The sequence below is a fragment of the Hermetia illucens genome, chromosome 2 (assembly GCF_905115235.1).
Source record: "Hermetia illucens chromosome 2, iHerIll2.2.curated.20191125, whole genome shotgun sequence".
In the NCBI taxonomy this organism is placed as follows: domain Eukaryota; kingdom Metazoa; phylum Arthropoda; class Insecta; order Diptera; family Stratiomyidae; genus Hermetia; species Hermetia illucens.
Genome location: NC_051850.1, coordinates 48669648 through 48675314, shown reverse-complemented (window position 1 = coordinate 48675314; position 5667 = coordinate 48669648). Strand labels below are relative to the sequence as shown.

Here is a 5667-nt window from a genome sequence, read left to right as displayed (position 1 = left end):
TTCGGCATGGTAAAAACACATATACATTATGGACTACCTACAAATGGAAATGTCCCAGAAGAGGGTGCTAACCATGATAGCCCTGAAGAGGGAAAACTGGGTGAGTTTTTGCTCTATGTTTCAAAAAAATTAGAAAAGAAAAACAAAAAACATAAGTAGGATTGAAAATTTTAAAAATGGGTTGACAAGTAGCACCGGAAATAGAAAAGATGGAAAGGGTGCTGCCCCATTAATGTGTATGAATTGGGTGGTAGAGATTAAGCCACTCTATTTAATGGGAGTGCGGGACTCTCTCATTATCAAAAAGACGAGGGCCGAGAGGATCCAAATAAAATGTAAAAAAATAGCAGATTACAAGAAAGCACGGGAGGTCCTCGAACGAGTGAAGGCTCTTGACTTCACCTACACTCCAAAGGAAGTAAAGCTGCAAACCTTCTGAAAGGCTTGGATGCGGAGGAAGATCCCGATGAGGTTCTAGAAAATGCTCCGGGAGACGGGAACTGAGGTCAAGTTCCTCTCAGTGCCACGCTTTAGTAAGATGAGATCCTTTTTGGAAAAACGAATCCTGCCGCACTTCCTCGTGTGGATAAGCCCGGAGAGCCGGGAAAGCAATCTGATCGGCATCAGGTCACTTAATTAAGGCGATTCCGTTTGAGTGCCTGCTGAGGGGCGAAATAGTCTAGTGCCGAAGATGCCAGCGCTATGGCCACTCGGCAGTGGCCTGTCAAATAACCTTACTATGTGTAAAGTGCGGGAAAGGCGATACGGCAGCCGAATGTTCGCTGACTGAAGCAGAGGGCAAGGAAAAACCTTCTGGGTCAACTGTGGAAGCGGAGGGCATCCGGCTTCGTACCGCGGATGTCCTTGATTTCGCTGCCAGGCAACAGCCTGACATTGTTTTGATTTCAGAAACCCACCTCAGTCCGGGGCATTCGATAACATTCAAGGATTTTGAATTCGTGAGGAACGATAGACGAAATTGTGGGAGGGGAGATGGTACCGGAATACTTGTGGGTCGCCATTATCGTTTCAGGCATATTAATAGGCGTGAATTTGAAACCTTTGCATGTATTGAAGTCTCTTATATTCTATTTTCACTGCCTAGAAGAGGGAATTTATACATTCTGTTAGTTTATGCAGTTAGAAACGATCGATCCAATTTCAAGGAGGAATTCCATTCTCTGTTTACGATACTCGAACTGAATAGGCTGCATAATTATTATATTATAGCTGCCGACTTGAATGCTAAGCATACCTCGTGGCTAAACGCCGCAAACAATCCCAGAGGGGAATTCCTCAAATTTTGGATAGAGCAATACCAGATAGAGTATAAATCCGAATTATACGGGTCAGAGAGGGCCCAGGGCAAACTCCCATCTGGATTTATGCATTGCCACGCGCGCCTGAACTTTAATTTTATGAATCCTCAACGGAAACTACAGACTCTTCCTTACGATAGCGACCATAATGCTATTTTTATTGAAATTCTATTTGATGGACGAAAAGTTGGCCTTTGCCGATGGACAGTGGCGTCCACAGGCTGAGCTTTAAACAAACAAATTGGAAGAAATTCCAAGAGAAATTTATTCGGGGATATCGAGAGCAATGCCTACCTTTTGATGGAGGAACTTGAGCATCGATTCCTAAGAGCTACCGCCTAATTAGTTTGCTGCCTAACATCACCAATGTGTTTGAGGTTTTGGTATTGAAAGCCTTGAACGGGCCTACCAAGAGAAAGGAATTATTGTCCAATACGCAATTCGGATTTCGATCTGGACATTCGACAATACATACATATAATAACGAAGGTAACGTCCGACATTTGCTTGGGGATTAACAATGGGGAGTGCGTAGGCGCTTGCCTTATAGACATGGAGAAGGCCTCTGATACCGTCTGGTTAGATGGACAGGTTTTCAGGCTCCTGAAGAACGAGTTCCCAGCCACCTCGTAGCGATGATTTGTAGTATGCTATATGGCAAGTGCTTTGTCATTACTGACGGAAATCTCACTACTACTACAGTATTTCATGTTCTGAATGGATTACAGCAAGAGACAGTGACTGCGCCTACACTTTTCGCAGTATTTGCCGGCGAATTATTCAACTCGTTTGAGTTTAATAAATCCCCTAAAAGGTCGTTGGTTGTGTGAAACGATTCTGTTTCAAAATTCCTTGGCGTCCGCCAGTAGGAACTTGAAAAGGAAATGGATAGAATTCCACATTGTCACGAACGAGGATAATTCTGAGCGCATGTTCCTCATAAGAAGTGCGTTAGATACCCGGGTGTGCATCTTCACGAGCGTCTCCAATTTAACGAACACGTTAAAGTCACGCTGGAAAGCGGTCGCAAAGCATTCATGTCTCTTCGAAGACCCTTTTACGCTCCACATCTTAGCCGGAAGGTTAAGATTATTTGCTATCTTACTTTGGTTAGACCGGTGCCCACCCACGGGTGTGCTATCTGGTTTAATTTGAGTGCTAGCCAAATGGAGAAAAGAAGGATCTTTGAAAGAAAATGTCTGCGTGCTTGCACGGGGCTTAATAGGAATGCTTCGGCACTATGTAACTAATGAAATGATGTGTGCAGCTGCTGCTGTGCCGAGAATTGATACCGTTATCATCAGATTAATTCGGAATCATATAGTGCGCTCTTTTTCGCATGGTGAGAACCCTTGTGTTTCGCAGCCGCTCTACCCAAATGATGAGTATTTCGAGAAAACTTTTACGGGAGGCTCCATTCCTCCCACAGCGTTCGTATCATCACAGGAATGGTCTAATTCTTGATTCTGCCGTTGATCCGGTTATGTATCATATACATAGGCGAGCCACGGACAAAAGGATATACCCTCCGAACCTGACTGTGGGGGCTCCGGGATTCGACTGGAGATACTCCAGAGGGAGAGCAATTGATATTAAGCGGGATGGACTTTGTAAATATGTACATATTGAACGGGTGCTGCTTTTGCCTCCAGTTGTAACTTATACATATGTTATTATTCTTTGTTCCTTTGTAAATATTACAACTGTTATTATCACTTTTTCTCCCTATGGATGTTATTGTAAAAAAAAGAAAAAATATATAAACCGAAAAGTAAAGAGTTTTTAAGTTAAAAGTATCTTTTGAAACGATCAAACATTTATCATTTATAACCGATAGGGAGGAGCTAGCAGAGAAGTCAGAGAATTTAAAGGAAGAAGGATATAGGGCGGGACGGCGGGAGTTGCGAATAGGGGACCACACAAATTTGAGTTATCCGCGTTCCAGTGAGTCTTCATCACTGGCCTATTGGTAGGTTTCAGAGGACAGGAACTTCTTCCGCACAATATGCTTTTGATGAAGTTTTTGTGCACTTCAGTGGTGACCAAGACAGGGTAAGAGCGCAGCAACTTAGGAGATGAGAGGAGGTTCTAACAGGAAAGAAGATCTGGTAGAATGGAGTAGAAGGTGTTCAGTGCTGAGTCATGTGTTAATAGAGAGAGTTGATTTTCGCCAGAGCTGAGTCCAGACCTTCGAAGTTTACTTTACGAAAGTTAAACTTGGCAGGTTTGCGTACGAAAGCGGGCATGAGCAGATTGGGAACGGCTACACAGGAAAGTTAGAAAGAACAAGATCAAGAATGCTGTTTAAATGATTTCTAAAAAAGATAAATCGGAGGGTGGTACAGGTGTTCATGAAAGTGGGAACGGAGGCCAAGAGTAGTAGGCCAAGTGGGCATAGGAAGATGAAAGTCGACACAGAGGATGAAAGGTAGAAAGGGAAACAAAACGGTTAGGACCTCTAATAATTTTTCAAAAAAATCTTCGTACAGAGAGAGGGGAAAATATAGGCAGAGCATATGTTTAGCGGAATGACGCATACGATAGCAGAATCGTAGGTGGATTAGGAGGACAATATTTGAAGACTGATTAAATAATTTCTACGAAAAAGTATCATTATTATTGACTGGGTTTATGCTATGACTTGTAGCTTTCGTGTAATTCGTGTAATCCAATTAAACCACCAACTCCATATTCAATATTCCGAAAACAAAATCAAAATCCAGAATCCGAAAAATTACTAGCAATGGTCAAAACTTGCTACCTCGCTTCCTGCAAAATAGAAGAAAATAAGTGACGATAAAATACGATATTTATCATTCATATGTTTTATTTTTGTTTTATTAACTTCATTTTATTTTCTGTGTTATCGCATTCGCATATTGCAATCATAATTATCTTCATTGTGGACATTCCCCATCATGAATCTTCCGGAAGTCTGCAAAGTTTGGAAGACAAATATTAAAGTTTAGAAAATAGTGCTAATAAGTGTTAAAATAAAAACTTATCTTTCACTTGCAATTCAATTCTAACCAAAATTAATTGGGAATTTCCTTACGTGATTTCAAGATCTTTATCAAAGTAATAGATTGCACCTAAATTTTCTAATCGGTAGAAAAAGTACATGCAGAATGAAAGCTTTTCCTGAAGAATTGTCAATAATGCTGCACACTACCAACTAGCCCATTCATATGCATTTCCAAGTACATATATATGCCAAAAAGCATATTCAAGGACGTTCGAATAAATGAACATCTTTCAAATTTAAGGCCAACTTTCATGATCATGATCAAAGTCAGAACCAAACTTACTCGTCCGTTTAAAGCAATTCTCCACTCTTAGGACGCAAGCGTTTCCGAAGGTCCTTGTAGCATTTCCATCTGTAACACAGACAGGTCTATAATCCGCAGTACAAATAAACGGTCAGGGCGGCGCCTGAATACAGCACATACAATGACTACTAATCAAAAATTATAATTTCAGAATTTGCTGAGACATCACCAATAAAGATCAAAAGTTACTTGATAGGATGAAGAGAGTTAAGTAACAACACTTAGTGTGTATTTGTTACACAGTTGTTTCTTTTAGTACTTCCGTACTATGATATAGAAACAAGACTACTGTAATATCGAAACAAGACTGAGGTTCCTTCTCGGTCACCTCGTATTTATATTTCCTTAAAATTGTTTACATAATATACATATGTTCCTTATCTTCTATGAAACTATCTAATACATAACACATATCAACATATGGTTCTTATCTACGTAAAATCCTTCTTATCTAAGTAAAATCCTATCCTTTTATTAGGGTCATTCTGAGCAATGAAGATGCGCAAATGCATCTTCGTTTATTATTCAACAACAGGACATGTTGTGAAAGAAAACATTTGACCTGAGTCGGGTATGACGAGATATGGCAATGATAAAGACCGAAATATTTATAAGGGTCATACGGAGGAAAGAAGATGCGCAGATGCATCTTCGTTTATTATTATTTAGAACCAGGATTTATGCTGGTCGCTAAAAGATGGCGACGGTGCGGACGGTTCCATAACTAGAGCACTAACAGAGCCATGTTTGGCAAATACTAGAAAACTTAGATTCTGGCAGACACGATTTAAAAGACTCATCATCATCAATGGCGCAACAACCGGTATCCGGTCTAGGCCTGCCTTAATAAGGAACTCCAGACATCCCGGTTTTGCGCCGAGGTCCACCAATTCGATATCCCTAAAAGCTGTCTGGCGTCCTGACCCACGCCATCGCTCCATCTTAGGCAGGGTCTGCCTCGTCTTCTTTTTCTACCATTGATATTGCCCTTATAGACTTTCCGGGTGGGATCATCCTCA

At 41.1% G+C, this 5667-nt stretch overlaps 1 long non-coding RNA gene across 3 annotated transcripts; it reads right to left on the bottom strand.

The window, feature by feature from the left end:
- Positions 1–4175: 4175 nt before the first annotated feature.
- Positions 4176–4941, bottom strand: LOC119650127. Of its 3 annotated transcripts, none has more exons than XR_005249237.1 (3): positions 4838–4941; positions 4628–4776; positions 4176–4254 (listed from the first exon to the last, which is right to left on the bottom strand). It is a non-coding gene; the product is annotated as an uncharacterized LOC119650127 (long non-coding RNA). The 3 variants fall into 3 exon arrangements; XR_005249236.1 differs by having other exon boundaries at positions 4628–4773; positions 4838–4932; XR_005249235.1 differs by having other exon boundaries at positions 4185–4254; positions 4628–4696; positions 4769–4936.
- Positions 4942–5667: the final 726 nt, after the last annotated feature.